The sequence below is a fragment of the Chiloscyllium plagiosum genome, unplaced genomic scaffold (assembly GCF_037043375.1).
Source record: "Chiloscyllium plagiosum isolate Xiang-an unplaced genomic scaffold, Cpla_swu_hap1 HiC_scaffold_7, whole genome shotgun sequence".
Lineage (NCBI taxonomy): Eukaryota > Metazoa > Chordata > Chondrichthyes > Orectolobiformes > Hemiscylliidae > Chiloscyllium > Chiloscyllium plagiosum.
In genome coordinates, this window is record NW_028270145.1 from 131,409 (window position 1) to 152,995 (window position 21,587).

Here is a 21,587-nt window from a genome sequence, read left to right on the forward strand (position 1 = left end):
AGAGACTTGGCATAAATGGATCATTTTGAGAGAGATAAACTGTATTGGTGCTGTGGCCTCCACTATTTGCAATTTATTTTAGTGATCTGGATGGAGACACTGCCCACGTTTAATGCTACAAAAATAGGTAAAACATGCATTTCAGATGTAAAATAAAATTGGGGCTGCATCCTGCGGCAAGGATAAAATTTTCCAGCAGAAATGTGAGGTGATTTATACACTAAGTATTGGCTTAAACCTAATTTTTGGCATTAAAATGGTTGTCCAATACAAAAAGTTAACTTAAGCACCACGGTCCATCCTATCTTCCTATCTCAGGTATAGCTGAAGTTTGATCTTGCATTATGACATTTCAAAAATTGTGTCATTGGCTGTGAACTGCTTTAGTTATGTTAACATGCTTACAGATTATTTGCCTAAAGATTCAAAGTAAATAAAACTTTTCATGTTGTTTCTAGCTAACTGAAATATTTTAAAGAAAAATGTTACAAAGTAAAATAATCAGGAAAGAATCAGAATTTTCCTGAAGTGGGAATTCAAAAGCTCGTTTTAGGAAGTGGATTAAGAAAGCAGTAAAACTGTACTAAGTAATGTTCTTTTGTTTGGAAGGCCAATGCTAACAATCTAATAGAAGCGTAACACAATCTATTTCTCTTGCACAATCTGCTTAGGACACTAAAGTAATCAATATAATTGTTATGTGAACATCAAATATTGTAAAAGCATGAATAATGTTAGTAACAATGCAAACTATTATTTGTATCTCCAAGGAAAATGTTACACACAAAGGTGAGCCTATAATTTCCTTTTAAGGTACAGGTGATAGTATAAACGATTAAAACTCAAAATTAAGTAGAAATTTATAGCTTTGAACTTGAGTACAGCAGCCAATCAATGTATTGCAAAAATACTACATGCTTTCTTTATACTCTCAGTCACATTTTCTACCAAATATTTATGCAATATCCTTTAAAGTTACCTGAAGCTAAACTCTTAGCTTGCTCACCTGTCTTATTCGGAGTTTTTGATATGTCGGAATTTGTGCTCATGCCATAAAGCTTTCCATACCTTGAGCACAAGTTACATCTTCTCATCTGGGAAAACAGAACATTATTGTGAGGCACCCTCATCTCAGAATTCCTATAGTGAATTTGTATTATGTGATAAGGTATCCTAAAAGCAATCAATCATTAACATAGACATCTTAGAACATGTGATGTTTTGTTTTTGTTGGGGGGGGGGGGGGGGCAGCGGTGTTTGCTGTCCCTGTAGCCCATTACCTTTAAATCTCCCCTCGTTCTTTGAACCTCTTTTACATAACTCTTAATGACCCCACATTAACCCAACCAACTTATGAATTTGGAAACTTCAACGCACTCACTGGCTCTACATCCTCCCCACATGGATGCGAGAGTAATCCTGACCTGTTTACACCTCCCTCAACTTTCCACAACACCTTGCTTCCTCCCATTCACATGTGTCCCAACCAAGCATCTACATTTCCCCCCCTATGACCATTGCCTCAGATATTGAGTACAATGAAACAGAATTTTTCAAATTGCATAATTCCATTTCATCATCACTTAGAATTGGTAAAGAATTAATATTGTAGCCGAAACTAAAAGTTTCTTGAACATTAATGAAAAAGCCAAATGGGAAATAGGACAAAAACCTGGAAGCACTCAACAGGTCAGAAACATGGGTAGAGAGAGAAACTGAGTTAATGTTTCAGATTGAGATGTCCTTTAATCGGAACTGTCATGAGTTCTCATGCCTCCTGAAAAGTTCTGATGAAAGGACGCCAATCAGAAACATTAATATATTTCTGTGCAACAAATGTGTCTGTCCTGCTGAATATTTTCAGGATTTTGTTTTGTTTTTACTCTTGAACTTAAGTTTTCACATTACTCTGCACAGGGGTAGCAATAATAATTTTACTTTTCCTTTCACTTCAGCACTACATAATGAAGTGTGTTGATGAAGCCAGAGGACATTTATACAGATTTTATTGTGCAGGAGAGCTTATTTAAACTGCTATTTTTGTTTTGTAACTCTTTTCTTTTCCAAAGAAATGACATTAATTTTGAGTTAATTTCCACAAAGTATCCGTTTGACATCATCTAATTTGGATATTCGTTGCTTGTAACACCTTTGAAGAATGACCAAAAATATTTGATAATATTGAACTGGTGCCTTAGGATCTAGCAATATTATGAAGTCGACTCCCGGAATCTGTCAGCATTTAAGATGAAAAGATTATAGTCTCCTGTGAGTACTGCAGAGGAAGAATCTGATACCTTTGGTACTTGATCTATGGTCACTTGCAGGGATGCTTGAACTGGAAAACATTGTCTGAAAGAGGTGTTGAATTTAGTGGGGATCCAGAAAACACCTGCAATGTTACTGTGATGTTTGTGAACACAGAGGTATCTAAATGGGAGATGGGGAGCAGGCCCCTGGAATGTAGAAGGTATGAGAAGATAGATTTGAAACAATTAAAAGCTATATTTTAGCCTTTTCTGGGTACGGAGAGGGATTGGAAGCTCTGGTGCTTATTTTTGGCAAGATCATTACAAAGGCATTCAAACAGCTCTTGACTCATTTTGAAGCCATCCTTGCAGTAAGACTTCATCTTTCCTTCTTGTTCTTATCTTTCGGCATCTCTTAGCACAGTATCCATTGTGTTAGAATCCCTGCAGTGTGGAAGCAGGTCACGAGACCCATTGAGTCCACACCAACCTTCTGAAAATTATCCCATTCAGATCCAATGACCACCCCACCCCCCATCTTATCCCTGTAACCCTGCACTCCCTATGACTAATCCACCTAGCCTGCACATCCCTGGACACTATGGGCAATTTGGCATTGCCTGTCCACCTAACCTGCAAACCTTTGGTTGTGAGAAGAAACCAGAGCACCCGGAGGAAATCCACACAGACATGAGCAGAATGTGCAAACTCCACACAGTCACCCGAGGGTGGAATCCCTGGCACTGTGAGGCAGCAATGCTGACCACTGAGCAACTGTGCCACCCCAGTGTTGGTTAAAATATTTAGGCGGATATTGTCTTTTTAATGAATTAACAAGGATCTGCATAGTGGAGAAAGATGCATGTCACCTGATCCAGATGGATTTCCTTCTAAATTATAGAAAGAAACCAAAGTAGATATAACAGAGTTTGGACACAATCTAACAATTCTTATTGGATATCAGATTAGTGCTGGAGATCTGGTGGGTTTATACTTAAATTCACAAGAAGAGAGTGGGATAAATTGGGAAACTGCAAGCCAGTGAGCCTGACATTGATAATGGAAACCATTACCTGGAGCTAAATAAACTTTTGTTTGAGAAGGCATAGGAAAATCAAGGACAGCCAGAATGGATTCGTTGAAGACAAATTGTGTGGTGACTAATTGGATTAAATTTGTTGATCAGATAACACCAAGTTGGTTAAGGTAGTGCAGTAGATTTTGTATTATATGGACTTTAAGAAGATATTTGACAGGAGACTTTATTAAGAACATGCATGGCACAGTCACAAAATAAGCTTGGTGAGAGGAAGGAAAGCATAGATGTGCTTTAAAATGGGAGATGCTTTTTTAAGGATCAGTTTTGAGTGCACTCCTCTTCCATTATTATAAATGGCCTGAACTTATCCTTTATGCTGTTCCTTGCGTCTAATAAGATAGGAAGCTTGGCAACGTATTAGACATTGATGAAGATAAACTTCTACACTTAATGGTCAGATCCGAGGGAGAGTTGCTGAACAAAGAGACTTTGAAGTGCAGGTTTGTAGCTCCATGAAAGTAGAGTGGCAGGTGGATAAGATAATGAAGGCAGCGTTTGGTATGCTTCCTTTATTGGTCAGTGTTTTGAGTATAGGCATTGAGAGCTCATGTTGCGGCTGGACTGGACATGGGTTAGGCCACTGTTGGAATATGGCATGCAATTCTGGTCTCCTTCCTATCGGAAGGATGTTGTGAAAGGATTCAGAAAAGATTTACAAGGAGGTTGCCGGGGTTAGAGGATTTGAGCTATAGGGAGAGGCTGAATAGGCTGGGGCTGTTTTCACTGGAGCATCAGAGGCTGAGGGGTGACCTTATCGAGGTTTATAAAATCATGATGGGCATGGATGGGATAAATATACAAAGTATTTTCCTTGGGGTGGGGGAATCCAGAACTAGGGGGCATAGGTTTAGTGTGAGAGGGGAAAGATATGAAAGAGATCTAAGGGGCAACTTGTTCACTCAGGGTGGTACATGAATGGAATGAACTGTCAGAGGAAGTGGTGGAGGCTGGTACAATTGCAACATTTAAAATGCAGCTCGATGAGTATATGAATGGGAAGGTTTGGAGGGAGATGGGCCAAGTGCTTGAAAAAGAGACTCGAGTAGGTTAGGATATCTGGTCGGCATGGACGGGTTGGACCAAAGGGTCTGTTTCCATGCTGTTTCCATCTCTATGACTCTATAATTGTGCCCATTAGGTTAATGAAATATCTATTGAACTAATTGAAGTGAGCTGTGAAGTGATGCACTTTGCAAGGGTTAATGCAGAAAAGACAGTTTACTAAAAATGGTATAATTTTGAAACTCCTGGATGAGCAAAAACATTAACGTCCATTTATGCAAATCCTTGAAGAGCAAACTTTGATTTCTAAAGAAAAAAAGAGATTATTTTTGTTTATAAATACTTCAGTTACAAGGATAGGTTGGAAAAGTTAGGATATCTCTTAACCTTCTGTGGAGCAAGAACTTAGCTAATAGAGATGCTGAGGATGATGAGAGGTTTTGTTAGATGGAGATAAATTATTCCCTGCGATGAGCAGCTCAGTGACAAGAAATCATAGAATTGACATCACTGAGAAATGATCTAGAGGAGGGATGAGGAAAACTTTATTTTTCACTGAGAGCTGTTAGTATGTGGGACGTTGCCACTGAATAAATGGTGCAAGCTAATTTCATAAATAATTTGAAAAGGGAGTTGGACAGTTATTTGAGAATGATGAACTTCAGCTTTGCAGTCGAAAAGCAACAAGGTGAGACTAAGCACTGCTCTTTTAAAGAGCTAGCATAGATGTGATGAGTCAAAGCAGTTCATTGAGTGTGATTTCTGCAAGATGGATAATTTTTTCTGAAGGGCACTTTCAATCTATATGAGGGGCACAGAAACAAAATGTATCCTCTAGTGCTGTGCTGTTGAATGTGTCCAATACAATTAGAATAAATTTTAACAACTAATAAATACCTCCATAAAAAATTGAAAAGTTCATTTATGTAGTATCTAATTTCATATAAAATAATTGACATCCTTCCGAATTGGTTAAGGGGGGGGATTACTTTAATTGAATTTACAGCAACAATGAAAAGTAAGAATGTCAGCAAGATAACATCTGGTCATGCTTACAGAGGAGATGGACAAGGATGTTACCAGCAATGATAGATTTCCCTTCCAAAGTGATAAGGGGTTTTCTCTTCACTGTTTCTGTTTATCTTTGAGATACTTGAAACCGAAAAGCGCGATTATTAATATGTTTGTGGTTTTCTTCATTTGCTTGAAATAAAAGCTTTTGAGACTTGTGGAGAAGTAAATTATCCGAGAGAATAATAATAATCCCACCTTCTACCCTTCAGTTCCTGTTAATGTACAGATGAGATTTCAAGGAAATTCTGCAGAGAACACATGAGTCAGAATGCAGAGATGTGATTTCTGGTTGTTAACTTTAAACATCTTTCACCAAACCAATGAATGTTAGATTTGATTTTATTGTTACATGTACCCAAGTGGTAGAGTACAGGACTACAGTGAAAAGTGTAGAGTTGCCACTCTCTGGCACCATCCTATAATACAATAGTGAGAATTAAAAGCAAGAGCCAAAATTGCCGGCATGGTGGCTCAGTGGATAGCACTGCTGCCTCACAGCGCCAGGTACCTTGGTTCGATTCCCACCTCAGGCAACAGTCTGTGTGGAGTTTGCACATTCTCTCCATGTCTGCATGGGTTTCCTCCAGGTGTTCCGGTTTCCTCCCACAGTCCAAAGATGTGCAGGTTAGTTGAATTGGCCATGCTAAGTTGCCCGTAGTGTTAGGTGGATTAGTCAAGGGTAAATGTAGGGGAATGGGTCTAGGTGGGTTGCTCTTCAGAGGGTTATTGTGGACTTGTTGTGCCGAAGGGGCTGTTTCCACACTGTAGGGAATCTAATCTAATCTAAGAATCTAATCTAATTAAAGAAACAGAAACAAAAGGAAAAGGGAATGTCCAGATCACAATTGAGCAGGATTCAGCATCCCAACCTGCACTGGACCCGTCAACAATACCACTTTAAGTCATGTGCATCGCTGCTGCCTGCGCCAGACTAACCAATGTCAAAGTTGCCATGTTCTGTGCCATCAATCGTCACTGCATCCACCTCGCTGATGCCTCTGGCATCTTGGAATCAGTTGAATTATCAGAGTCCACAACCTTCCTGAACAAGCTAAAAAGTGATAAGTTACAATTCTGGGGATATGTTTGAACATAGTATTGTGAAACTCATAACTTTATTTTGTTTTAAACGGTACAGATTTCTTTGGGAAATATTTTTAGTGTTTTGTGGAAAGTAGATAATGCAACACCATCTGTTGACAGACTTCAGTAAGGCGTTCGACAAGGTTCCCCATGGGAGATTGGTGAGCAAAGTTAGATCTCATGGAATACAGGGAGAACTAGCCATTTGGATACAGAACTGGCTCAAAGATAGAAGACAGAAGGTGATGGTGGAGGGTTGTTTCAGACTGGAGGCCTCTGATCAATGGAGTGCCACAAGGACCGGTGCTGGGTCCACTACTTTTTGTCATTTACATAAATGATTTGGCTGTGAGCATGAGAGGTACAATTAGTAAGTTTGCAGATGACACCAAAATTGGAGGTATAGTGGACAGCGAAGAGGGTTACCTCAGATTACACCAGGATCTTGATCAGATGGGCCAATAGGCTGAGAAGTGGCAGATGGAGTTTAATTCAGGTGAGGTGCTGCATTTTGGGAAAGCAAATCCTAGCAGGACTTATACACTTAATGGTAAGGTCCTAGAGAGTGTTGCTGAACAAAGAGACCTTGGAGTGCAGGTTCATAGCTCCTTGAAAGTGAAGTCGCAGGTAGATAGGATAGTGAAGAAGGCATTGGGTATGCTTTCCTTTATTGGTCAGAGGATGGAGTACAGGAGTTGGGAGGTCATGTTGCGGCTGTACAAGACATTGGTTAGGGCACTTTTGGAATATTGTATGCAAATCTGGTCTCCTTCCGATCAGAAGGGTGTATTGAAACTTGAAAGAGTTCAGCAAAGATTTACAAGGTTGTTGCTAGGGTTGGAGGATTTGAGCTATAGGGAGAGACTGAATAGGCTGTGGCTGTTTTCCCTGGAGCGTTGGAGGTTGAGGGGTGACCTTGTAGAAATTTATAAAATCATTAGGGACATGAATGGGGTAAATAGATAAGGTCTTTTCCCTGGGGTGGGGGGAGTCCAGAACTAGAAGGTATAGGTTTAGGCTGAAAGGGGAAAGATTTAAAATGGACTAAGGGGCAACATTTTCACACACAGGGTGGTGCATGTATGGAATGAGCTGCCAGAACAAGTGGTGGAGGCTGGTAGACTTACAACATTTAAAAGACATCTGGATGGATACATGAATAGGAAGGATTGAGAAGGAAATAGGCCACATGCTGGCAAATGGGACTAGATTAATCTAAGATATCTGGTTAGCATGGCTGGGTTAGGCTGAAGGGTCTGTATGAGTGCTGTACATCTCTCTGACACTAAGTCACTGTTTCTTCTTGAGATTGGAACTCCCATTAGAAATACATGCCCTACATAAGTTTCCAGATTTTGTACTAATAATAGGGATAAGACTGTGTCACTGCTCATCTTTATTATAGAGAAGATCAGATAGCAACTTTGGGAGTATGCATGTTTGCAATTCACAGGAAACTCTGCTATTACTTAAGGAAGACTTGCAGTGTTGAAAAAAGAAATTTTCCTGGAGAGGGTAAAGACTGAATCGAGAGTGTGGTGCTGGAAAAGCACACCAGGTCAGGCAGCAGCCAAGGAGCAGGAGAATCGACGTTTCGGGCATAAGCCCTTCATCAGGAAATGTTGATTGTCCTGCTCCTCGGATGCTGCTTGTCCTGCTTTTCCAGAACCACACTCTCGACTCTGATCTCCAGCATCTGCAATGCTCACTTTCTCATAAAGACAGAATCTGTTTGACATTGAGAAGTAAAAAGAAAAGTGTTCGAGACTCTGGGTGTATCCACTGGACTTCCAAATAGTGAAAGTGAGAGGGATAGGCTAGCAAATCTGCATCGGAGTCTCAGATAGTGATTTGAATAATATGAATATAAAGGGTAAGCAAGGGTTGGACATTCTGAAAATTGTTCAGGAGAAATTTCTTGGAAACCTGAATGTTTTTTGGGTAATGGGGTAAAGCTTGGGTAAAAGTACAGGTAATCATCATGCCATAACATTTAGCAATGTACCACTTCTACACTGGAAGAAGGCTAACTTCAGTGGGATGAGAGAGGATCCAACTAGGATTAAATGAAGTTTAAGAGTGAGGAAAACTAGGATGATGTTCAAAGAGGAGAAAATCCAGCCTTGATGACATTAACCTGCCAATGGCTTTTTGTACCTGCACACGTACTTTCTAGTCTTGATCAATCCTTCTTTCCTTGTGTCTTGTTACAGGACAAACTTTTCTTCTTGATTATTTTACTACTTCACATCATAAAACTAATTTCTGTATTTTCCATTTTTCTTATTTCACACTCAGCTTTTTTATGCCTAAGTTTATTTGTGAAATCTGTTCAGCAGCAGTTTATAATGGCTGTTCAGTTCAGCAATTGTTATTTCTTATTAGTCTGTTGAACCACAGTTCTGTTCAGTGAAATAATTTCTATTGTAATTCCATATAAAAATAAACTCTTAGTTTAGTGAGCACGTTTAGTTCAGTAAAGTTAGAATTGGAAAGCCTAACACAGCTTTATATTTTGGTTGCTGCCCACTATTGCAAAAGGCCTTGTCAGTCCTTAGGCTCCTTTTTTGGCATGGCCATCATTGCACAAAATTAATGAACCTGCTATTTTGTATCTATGGAAATGAAATATGAAGCATTTTCCATAAAACAAACATTCCAGTATTAGCCATTCCATTTCTTTATTTTATCCTATGTGTGTGATCATAGAGTCATAGAGACGTACAGCATGGAAACAGACCCTTCGGTCCAACTTGTCCATGCCGACCAGATATCCTAAATTAATCCAGTCTCATTTGCCAGCATTGGCCCACATCCCTCTAAACCCTTGAAGTACCCATCCAGTTGCCTTTTAAATGTTGTAATTGTATCAGCCTCCACCACTTTGTCTGCCAGCTCATTCCAATCACTCACCACCACCCTCTGTGTGAAAATGTTGCCCCTTGGTCCATTTTAAATCTTTCCCCTTTCACCCTAAGCCTATACCTTCTAGTTCTGGACTCCCCCACCCCAGGGAAAATACCTTGCCTATTTACCCTATCCATGCCCCTCATGATTTTATAAACCTCTACAAGTTCACCTCTCAGCCCCCAACACTCCAGGGAAAACAGCCCTAGCCTATTCAGCCTCTCCATGTATAGCTCAAATCCTTCAACCCTGGCAACATTCTTGTAAATCTTTTCTGAACCCTTTGAAGTTTCACAACATCCTTCTGATAGGAAGGAGACCAGCATCAATTCTTCTGTTGCTTCTCTGGATGAGTATTCAGCAATTAAAATGTTTACAGTTTCATTTAATGTCATTTCATGTATGTCATTAAGCCAAGACTCATTTTACAGTAACTTGCTCAAGAACCAGCCTGACTAGTTTTCTAGAACTCTTTGAGGAGATGACAAGCAGGATAGATAAAGGGAATGTCTGGATTTCCATATATCATATGGATTTCCATATATCATATGGATTTTCAGAAGCATCTGATAAGGCTACTTTAGGCTACTTGCTAAGATAAGATCCAATGATGTTGGCTGTTGCATATAATCCTGGGTAGAGAATTGCCCAACTAACAGAAGACAGATTTGGGATAATAGCAACTCTTTCAGGATAGCAATCTGTAATTAGGGAAGTGCGACAGGGATCAGTGCGGGGCCAAAATTAATTTACAATATATATTAATGACTTAGAAGAGGAAAGTTATTGTATCATAGCCATATTTGCAGAAGACACAAATATAGTTGGGAAGGCCAATGGTGATGGTGACACAGAGTCTATAAAGGGATATAGACAGGTGAGTGGGCAAGAATTTGCCAGATGGAATATAAAGTGGGAAAATGAGAGTTTATGCACTTTGGTTGGAAGAATAGAGAAGTTGAGTATTATTTCAATCAAGACGAACTGCACAAAGTTACTGAACACAGAGATTTGGGCTTCTTTTTCAATGAATAACAAAAAGCCAGTGCCTAAATTTAGTGGGTGACAGGGGAGGCAAATGGAATATTGGTCTTTATTTCACAGGGAATGAAGAATAAAAGTAGGGAGGTTTTGCAAACATTAGAAAAGGCATTAGTCAGATCACAGCTGGAACACTGAACAGTTTTGGTTCTCTCATCTCAGAAAAGGGATTGATTCCCGACAGTATGGAAATAGGCCATTTTGCCCCATAAGTCCACACCGACTCTCTGAAAGGTAACCCACCCAGACCCATTCCCTTACCCTATATTTACCCCTGACTAATGCACCTAACATTATGGGAAGTTCAGCATGGCCAATTCACTTAACTTGCACATCTTTGGATTGTGGGAGGAAACCGGAGCACCCAGAGGAAACCCACACAGACACAGGCAGAATGTGCAACCTCCACATAGACAGTTGCTCGAGGTGGGAAGCAAATCCGGGTGCCTGGCACTGTGAGGCAGCAGTGCTAACCAGTGAGCCACCCTAAAGTTCAAAGAAGGTTCACTGATAGGGCTGACACCAGTTTGGAGGGACTGTCTTATGATGAGAGGTTGTATTCTTTGGTATGTAGAAGAATGAGAGACAACCTTTTGAAATGAACAGGATTCTTAGGAGAATTGACATGGAAAATCTGTTTTCCCTTGTGGGAAAGACTAGGACCAAAGGGCATAATCTCGGAATAAGGGATTGTACATTTACGACAGATGAGGAGGTATCTCTTCTCTGAGGGTGGTGAATCTGTGGAGTTCTTTACCACAGAGGACTGTTGAGGATACTCAAGACTGGCTTAATATGTATGATCAAGGCTGAGATAGATATGCAGATATTTGAATAAGTGAATCAAAGACAAATGGGGGAAAGCAGGAAAGTGAAATTGATTAATAGATCAGTTGTAATCTTGTTAAATGGTAGAATAGAATCAATGGACAAATGGTTTACTTCTGCTCCTTGCATTGAGTATATTGAACTCGGTGGAGTTGGTCTCGAACTTAGCTTGCCTCTTCATCCAAGACAGCTATTACTGCAGTGCTACATCATTTGCCTCAAGTGTAGCAGCTGAAAGGCTGCAGGTCTGATTTAGAAATCATTCTTCTCTAAGATGAGCTGTTGAGACTGAAGAGCCTCGTTTATTGAATTTTGAGAAGATTTGTGGCTCAGGTTGAGGTTCTGGATGGAAGTTTCCTCGCTGAGCTGAAAGGTTTGTTTTCAGACGTTTCGTCATCATACTAGGTGACAACATCAGAGAGCCTCCAGTGAAGTGTTGGTGTTAAGTTTCTCTTTCTATTCATATGTTTAGGTTTCCTTGGGTTGGTGATGTCATTTCCTGTGTTAATGCTGTCATTTCCTGTTCTTTTTCTCAAAGGGTGGTAGATGGGGTCCAAATCAATGTGTTTGTTGATAGAGTTCCGGTTGGAATGCTTCTCGGAACTCTCATGCGTTTCTCTGTTCGACTTGTCCTGGGATGGAATGTGTTGTCCCAGTCAAAGTGGTGTCCTTCCTCATCTGTGTGTAAGGATACTAGTGAGAGTGGGTCATGTCCTTTTTGGCTAGTTGATGTTCTTGTATCTTGGAGGCTAGTTTTCTGCCTGTTTGTCTAATGTGGTGTTTGTTGCAGTTCTTGCAAGGTATTTTGTAAATGGTGTTTGTTTTACTTGTTGTCTGTATCGGGTCTTTTAATTTCATTAGCTGCTATTTTAGTGTGTTGGTGGGTTTATGGGCTACCATGATGCCAAGGGGTCTGAGTAGTGTGGTAATCATTTCTGAGATGTCTTTGATGTAGGGGAGAGTGGCTTGGCTTTCTGGACGCGTTTTGTCTGCTTATTTGGGTTTGTTGCTGAGAAATCGACAGACTATGTTCACTGGGTAATTGTTCTTTTTCAATGCGCTGTATTTTCCTCTGCTCTTCGTAATTCCTCTGCACTGCAGTGTGTGGTGGCTCATTGAAATAATGTTCTGATGCAGCTTTGTTTGTGGGTATTGGGATGATTTGCTTCTGTGGTTCAATATTTGGTCCGTATGTGTTGTTTTCCTGTAGACGCTGGTTTGAAGTTCCCCATTGGCTGTTCGCTCTACTGTGACATCTCGGAATGGCAGTTTGTTGTTGTTTTCCTCCTCTTTAGTGAATTTTATGCCAGTAAGGGTATTATTGATGGTCTTGAAAGTTTCCTCTAATTTGTTTTGTTTAGTGATGACTAAGGTGTCATCCACGTAGCGGACCCAAAGTTTGGATTGGATTGTTGGCAGAGCTGTTTGTTCGAGTCTCTGCAATACTGCCTTTGCTAAGAATCCTGATATTGGAGATCTTGTGGGTGTTCCGTTTCAGTAACACTGACTACACTATTAGAAGGACCAAAGACGCATACACCACCAACCTCATCAGCAAGGACAACATTGTCACGCTCGTGGACTATGCCTTACCATCCACTTCACTTTCAATAACAAAACTTGCAGTCAAACCGATGGAGCACCCATGGGATCTCCGATATCAGGGTTTTAGATGTCACAGGAGAACAAACAGTCAATGGGGAACTTCAAAGCAGCATCTACAGGAAAATAACACATATGGACCAAACACTGAACGACAGAAGCAACCATCCTGACTCCCACAAACGAAGCTGCATCAGAACATTATTTCAATTAGCCACCACACACTGCATACAGAGGAACTATGAAGAGCAGAGGAGAATCACCTATACAGCATTTTCAAATATTATGGGTACCCAATGAACACAGTCCGCTGATTTCTCAGCAACAAACCCAGCAGACAATTTGCGCACAGAAAGCCTAGCCACGCTCCCCTACATCAAAGACATCTCAGAAACTTCCATCCAGAGCCTCATTTTTCTTTATCATCATGGACCTATATGTTGGCACTGTTTGTGTTCCTCTGCCCTATAACTGATAATATGTAGTTAATTTCTAACCAATGACAGGACTTATTCAGAGAGTGGATAGCAAAACATAGGGGATTTTGGGGTTCATGAACATGTTTTGAGCACACAATGAAGGTTAAGATATTATTTATTATATACTATAAAGCTCTGATGAAGCCACAATTAAAGTATTGCATCCATTTTGTTCACCACAAAGTAGGAAAGTAGGGTGCTTAGGAGAGTTACCAGAATGGTTCATAGGTCGGGGGATTTTAGATATAAGGTTTGTTTGGAGAAATTAGGTTGTTCTCTGAGCAATGGAGAGTAGAGGAAAGATCACTTAATCTGAACTATCAACATCTTTCCCCTCCTAACACTACACCCCCCCCCCCCCCCCCCCAATCTATAGCGAAAATGCTGCTTCCTCCACATTTCACTTCAGCTCTGATGAAGAGTTATCTCAACTCCGTGTTAGCTCGCTCTCTGCCCATGGATGCTGCCTGACCCATTGTGATCTCCAGCAGTTGTTGTTTTTAGTTGGGAAAGATTAAGCTGTGCAAAATTCTGACAGACTAAGGTATAGGAAACGTCGATTCTCTTGCTCCTTGGATGCTGCCTGACCGGCTGCGCTTTTCCAGCAACACATTTTCAGCTCTGATCTCCAGCATCTGCAATCCTCACTTTCTCCTATAGGTAAAAAAATGCACAGTTCCCTTTAGCTGATGGGACATAACTTCAAAGTTTTGGACAAGGGGTGGCGGTGTGAGAGAAAGAACTTTCTCATAGCAGCAAGTTTCAATTTATGAACATACACTATGAGGATAGTAGAAGAGAGGATGATAAATGATTTGAAAAATAAATTGGTTGGATGCTTGAAGGACAGAGGTTTATATGCCTGTAGATATGGGATGGGAAATACAAATGATTGGTTTGTTAAACAGAGAAATGGCATGGACCTGATGGGCTGAATAGCCTTTTTTATGCTGTGATGACTGTGATTCTAGTCAGAATGATCAGATTCTAAAGCAGCAATAGACATGAGCAAGAGGTAATTTAACAAGATGATCATTTTATAGTTATTGCTCTCAAACCCAGCACCATACAACAAGTGTTAAAATGTGTTTGTCAAGACAGACCAAGTGGGGCTTTAAGCAGGACTGGAGTTATGAAAAAATGATACAAACTGGACAACTAATGGCTGAAGAAATAGCATATTAGTTATTGCAGACACAATGGGCAAAGTGACCTCTTTACTGGGCTGTAGTAATTCTGAGATTCTGAAGAGGGATTAAGGTCTGCTAAAAAGGTTCAATAGCAACTATGTGGTGGGACTAGGCAGGAATTTGCATAGGATGCCTGTCCCTGCAGTACCAGTTAATGGAGCTTGAAGGAAATGGGCTTGAGGCCAACACTGATGCTTTGTCAATAGAGGCAGGAGAGATGGAAGAAATTGCAACTCAAAGTTAGCTGCAGGGCTTGGTCAGTGGAGGCATTGGAGCTTTGTAGGAGTTGGCTGAAGGCCAGTAGCAAGTCAAATAGAAAATGTTTGTTGTTAGCCAAGTTCGCAGCTTTGGGGATTAGTGAACAGAGGAAGTATGCTTATTAGTTTCCTGGTAGTAATTGTAGAAAACGACTTTGCAAACATATAGATATTTAATTAACAAAATGGTAACGGAGATGTAGAGAAAGCTTAAAGAAATTCAGGCAGCAAGAAGTAAGAGCCTGTGACTCTGTCATGGCATGCTGGGAAATGCTCACATGTTTACATAGCATTTACCTGTCATAAACAAATACATTGAGATATTCCATACTAACTACAATATACTCAATATCAGGGCAAATGAAGTAAAAGTTTAGAAACAAATGTCAGCTGAGTTTGAGTTCAAGGTGGGTGATGTTTGGAACGCGCAACCAGTTTTTCTGTGGTCTCTGTTCTGTCCTTGGCTTTTATTTATTGGTTTAATTTCTTTTTAAAAAAATTTGAAGGAAGTATTGTGGTCTAGATGAAGGCTGATGATTTCCAATCTCATGCAGTAACTCTAATTCCCCCAATGTTCTCCCTCAACTCCCCTTTCCCGAAAGTTCTGCAGATCCCAGCACTAGTGTTGTTGAATCACCCTGAGACTGCTATAACTCTTTATCACAACTAGGAGGGCTCATATCACGAGGATTACTTCAGATTGTCAGGGGGCCCATTGCCATAATGATTGTAAAAGTCAAAAATCACATGACACAGGGCTATAGTCCAACAGGTTTATTTGAAACGACAAGCTTTTGGAACCCTGCTGCCCGATGAAGGACTGGGGACTCCGAAATCTTGCGGGTTCAGATAAAACCTGTTGGACTGCAACCCGATGTTGTGTAATTTTTGACTTTGTCCACCCCAGTCCTCCACATAGTGGTTGTCAACTGTGAGATTGGTGCTTTGCAAGTCTGAATGTTACCGAGGTGACCCTCTAGCTTCTCACAACCAACATTTATAACAAGTCCGTTTTACAGTAATGTGTGTTTTGTCGACGTGAATTGGCTGTAACGCGATTGACAAATAGGGGACACTATTTCTGAAGCGTGAACTTTACAAATGCATGTTGGCTATAAAGCGTTTAGATCGCCAACACTCCAGGTGCTATTTGTATTACACAACTCTTGTATAGCGCGGAGTTGCACAAGACCGTGACTGTCATGCTATAGAAGAAACGATTGTACTCCAAAATATAAACCACAGAATCTCAAGCACTCTGTTTCAGAACCAACTCCCGCATGCCAGATATAGGAGTATCATTTCAATTTCACAGAAACCCTGGAATCAGCTATTCTCAGGAGTTGACATTTCTGCAAAGGTACAGAATTCATTGTAATCTGCAACAAGTTGCTCTCTTTTTATATGCAGGACCTAGAGTCCAATGGGACCATTCTTTGGCATTGGTGTTCTGGAGAGTCATTATCAATCAGAAACTTAACTAAACCCAAGAAAAGCAGAGAAGCTGAATACTCTGAAGAGTGGCTCAGCTCCTGATCAATAAAAATTGACACCATTTAAAAAGCTGAAGTGAGGAGTATGATAGAAGGTTCACCTGCATGGGGCAGCTATTCCAATAAGCCAAGACTGAGCCATCTGTTCAAACAGTGGTTCTACCACTAACTTGAAACATTCTCCCCACACTGGTACACTTGAACTTACTGCAATGCATCTTGTACATATACTGTAATTTTCCAATCATATTTTGACAATCTCCATGACTGTTTAAAATCAAAAGTAGCCTCCAGATCTGTGTCCAAGTCACACTCCATCCTGATTCCATGGGATGTTCCTTCCTAGTTGCTGCACCACTATTACTGGCCTCTTCAATTTTTCATGTATGCAGTGCAGAGCATAGTTATTTAAATACACGTTAATAAACAAAGAGCAAGGTTGATTACAGAGTTTGAATAAAAAGGAAAGAACAGATTGAGAAACAAAATTAAAGTGCAGTTGATTTTTCAGCAACTGGAAAGAACGATTCACATATTTGTCTAAACCTTTAATCAGAACTCGAATCTGAGACATAAGTAATTTCGTTTTTTCAAGATGATGAAAGGGAAAAATAACTGCTGCCCATTGGGAGAAGGATAATTTCTGGAGTAATTGTTTAACAGCATGAGGCCAATGGGTCAAGATGTAATGATGATGTATCATCTCATGACTGGGTGGGATGCAGAGAGGCTCTCTGAGTTGGTGTAGATCCATGATTGTGTGTAGCATTAGACTGATAATAAATGCAATTGTTAAAACGTACCTCAACCACAGCAGAGACCAGCAGACTTCCTATCATGCCAAGCAAAAGATGAGACAATCCACTGGTTTTGCCAACCATATTGTAAGGTAGTGAACAACCTGACAGCAAGTTTTCTGAAAATCTGTGAAGAGATTAAAATGCACCTGATGCATCACAGTTGGGCTTTGAAATTCAGCAACTAGGAAAATAACTGGAATTCGAAATGGGTGACAAGAGCACCATTATAGGAGGTATTTGAGCGAAGATGGATGTAATAAATAAAGGAGACAGTTAAGCTCTGAAGTTAGTCAAATTGTTCTTTCAAGAAGGACTACAGGAAGGCCTAATGGAAGATTTGAGAGACTTGCTTAGAACATTATAGAAAGCCAGAAATGAAAAATACCAGATAACAGCTATCACACATTTTTGAAGCATGAAGACTTGAAAGTAAAATTTCAGACTGTCACTTCTTGGCTCTTGTGAGAAAATTATGTACAGCTGGACATGATTGTAGATCAATGGTGTCTTTTCACTTGCTGTTTGGATGGATTATACAACTTAGACTGACGGATTCTTGTGATACTGTTTATTGGAAAACTGATTATTTGGTAATCTTTTGCCTTCTGTGGATTTTCTCAGATGTATTATGCTACCCTGAGAGAACAAAGCTTCCAGAAGTTTTGCATTAGCTAATTTTATTGGTGGTTCAGCATTTTTGAATAAGTGATCCAAACAGGCTCTGGCAGAAGCTATTAATACAATGCAAGCTTCTCCAAACTGCCAACTAATTCGACCTAAACCATCAAAAAAATTCTATTTTTAAGAACCGTTTAGTTGCTGCTACTACATTAAAAACATTGAATGTCACTAGATACACTGTGCTTGGGTGATGTCCAAATAATGTATACCAATTATTGATTTGTGCTACCTTTCCAAAATCATTTTCATTTTTGTTCTGTAATTTTGTTGTTCCAGAGAGATAGCCCAATTACATGTTCTTTGCCTTTCAGAAGTGCTTAACTCTGCATATGGGTATGAAACCTAAAAGATGTTGGTATATTTTCAACAGTCAAGGTTGTCTAGGTGGTCAATTGTACTGTTACATATGTATTGTTGCATTCTTGGAGTATCAAGCCCACTGACAAATTCCTTAAAGATTTCTATTACAGAGTCATAGAGTTGTAAATGTTATTTAATTAGATTAGTTATGGATAGCTTAGAAATTGTCACTGTAAAGTCAGCTTTTGGAACTACCTGTTTGTGCAAAGAGGTGACTTTGTCTGGAAAAATTTATCTTGGCTTTGCAAAACACGTTTGCAAGTCTGTCAAAGGTTAGTGCTGAGGGATTATATTATTGACTTATGTTATGATCTTGGGGGAAGACCAGAACATTTTTTTAAAATTCAAACTCCCAGCTTAACTGAGATTTTATATTTTAAAATAAAGTGACTCCAGGAGGCAAAGCAGATCACCTTGCAAGAGAAAAGCTTCTGACTTTCCTCTGAGTTCCTCCAATTTTGGTTGTGGCTGGTTCCTGATATTACATAACTGAAATGCTGGTGATGAGCCATGCATATATAATGATTTCAACTGGAAATGACAGAGTTGTTCAAAGGAATTGTATTTTTAGAGCCGCTGTGTTCAAATGTTAACCAGCGTAATGTAAAATGATTCTGTGACTGGCTTTGAGGATGCATCCGCACTCGCTCTGTTGGTCTCCCCACATTCCACCCATAGTGACATCACCACAGTCAACCCCACCTTTATTTCATGTTCATTGGTACTGGAGGCTGCTTCCTCTCCACGATGCTTTATTGCTGCAATATTTTGTGAACCCATTATTACAATTGCACACTTACTAGCAGGTCATTGAGTCAGGGAAGCACCAGCTGGATCGAGTTTTGTGAAACTAGTCTTATTTACAGACTCTATTTGCACTTTCTCAACATCAGAATAACTTTGCTGACTTAGTCACCTCTTTTGCTGTTACTCCTGGCTCTTTTGTACTGAATCAGTCTGGGACATGGATAAGCAGTGCTGACTGGTGCCTTGCACAATCTGTTTTGTGCCCTTTTGACCCTTGTATCTCCTATTTGCTGAGGATTTTCTTACTGCATACTCTCCTAGAGCTGATGTTTGAGCCATTTGCTGTCATTATAAAAATTTCTATGACTTCCCAAGGATGTCAGCTTCCTCCTGCACTAAGTTAAAAATCACACAACACCAGGTTACAGTCCAACAGGTTTCAGTCATAGAGATGTACAGCATGGAAACAGATCCTTCAGTCCAACCCGTCCATGCATACCAGATATCCCAACCCAATCTACTCCCACCTGCCAGCACCCACCCCATATCCCTTCAAACCTTCCTATTCATATACCCATCCAAATGCCTCTTAAATGTCGCAACTGTACCAGCCTCCACCACTTCCCTTGATAGCTCATTCCACATACATACCACCCTTTGAGTAAAAAAGTTGGCTCTTAGGTCTCTTTTATATCTTTCCCCTCTCACCCTAGACCTATGCCCTCTAGTTCTGGACTCTCCCACCCCAGGGAAGAGACTTTGTCTGTGTATCCTATCCACGCCCCTCATGATTTTTTAAACCTCTAAGGTCACCCCTCAGTCTCTGACACTCCAGGGAAAACATCCCCAGCCTATTCAATCTCTCCTGATAGGTCATATCCTCCAACCCTGGCCACATCCGTGTAGATCTTTTCTAAACCCTTTCAAGTTTCACAACAATTGGAAGCACTAGCTTTCGGAGCGCTGCTCCCTCATCACGTGGTTGTGATCCTTCATCAGGCAGTCCTCCTGCACACATGCTCTTTGCACCACCCACAGCTGATATTTGAACCATTCACTCTCCTTTTTCAATGTGGACTTTAAATTTATGGTCGCAACAGTGTGCACCCTCTGAAAGGTGCAATGCAGCAATCAACAAAGTTCTTTAGACAGCACTTTCCAAGTCCAAGAACTTGCAGTATACAGAGGAACCTCAATTATCTGAAAAGATGGGCAGGCACTATTTTGTCCGGATAATTGATTATTCGGTTAATTGATTCAATGCCTTTCCTCCGGGGCTTGGAGTTTTCTGTTAAATCCACTCCCTGTTCAGGATACTAGCTAGCAGCACACTGCGCACGAGCCCCCAACCCCTGCCTGCTCCCCTAACACTGCGCCCTCCGCCTCCCATCAACCCCGTCCAACCCCACCCCCCCCGCGCCTCAAACCCATCCAACACTGCCCAACCCCCCTCACCCCCCCACCACCCAACCCGCTCACCTCAACCCTATCCATCACCGCAAGCCCCCAATCCACCCCACTGGGCAGCCAGACTGGACACCAACAACAAGACCGCTGCAGCCGCCTTTTGAGGTGGGGGGGTGAGTCCGCTAATAGCGTGAGCGCGCACACACACACACTCAGCCACACACACAACCTTTTGACAGGTTCTACCTTTGCCCTGTACAGGACAATGTTGGAGAGATTATCTGGGAAAGGGGGTTTAGGGCACATCCCTGTGTAGAATTCCATGGAAAGTGTGGGGGGAGAGAGAGAGGACGGGAAGTCAGTCATTTGGAGATGTTGCCTGGACTCCCATCAGTTCAGGGTTGTTCTCAGCAGCATTTCAGGAAGCCAAGTTCACTTTTAATCACTGTAAACAAAAGATGCGATCAGCGTTGGAAACACGTCTTTGATGTAATGTTTCTATCGAGACCTCGAGATCTCCTTCGGATAATCCGATATTCAGATAATTGATGTACGGATAATCGAGGTTCCTCTGTATACCCAAGGCAGAGAGACCAGAAGGTTTCCAGTTCAGTCGTTTCTCTGCAGAATTACTGATGTCAGCTTAAATGGTCAGATCTCAGACTAAATAGTCTTGGCACCATGAATGGATAATGTCCAATCAGGGATAGTGGGCCCTGGGGGATCAAGGAGAGGCCTTCTAATACTCTGCTATCAGCAATAGCCACTGACCAATGGTGAAGATGGAGAGAGGTAGTAGAGGTCAGGTGAAACTTTGCTTTATTTGTTTTAACTTGGTTTGACTTGGTGACGATTCTGGAGAAGCACTGCCTCCAGGAGACAGCCAGCAGCTGCAGCCGAGGTCCAACAGCAGATCTGAATCAGGAAGAGCAGAGCATCCCTCATGCAATATCTCAAATCCCCAGTCCCTCCACATTCGCTCCCTTCCCACTTGCTGCCTGAACCCCATCCGCTGGCTTGAACATAGTGTGGGCTGATGTTGCCTGCCTACATTGAAAATTGCAATCAGCACAGGAACAGGCTATGGTGCTTATGAAGAACTGGCCTCAGCTGGCTATCTTGAGGAAGTGATGTATCATCAATACCGCACCATGGCCCGCTGATTGAAAACAACTTGGTATCAGAATTATGGTTGCAAACTAGAATCCACAAAATTGCATTCCTGCCTGCTCCGTCCCAGACCACACACAAATTTCAAAATCCTGATCCTACCCTTCCTTAGATTATT

General features: G+C 41.0%; 1 long non-coding RNA gene across 3 annotated transcripts in view; it reads left to right on the forward strand.

Moving 5' to 3' along the window:
* Positions 1-21,587, forward strand: part of LOC148149539 (uncharacterized) — a 48,848-nt gene that overhangs the window by 25,660 nt on the left and 1,601 nt on the right. The gene's annotated exons all lie outside the window — the stretch shown is intronic.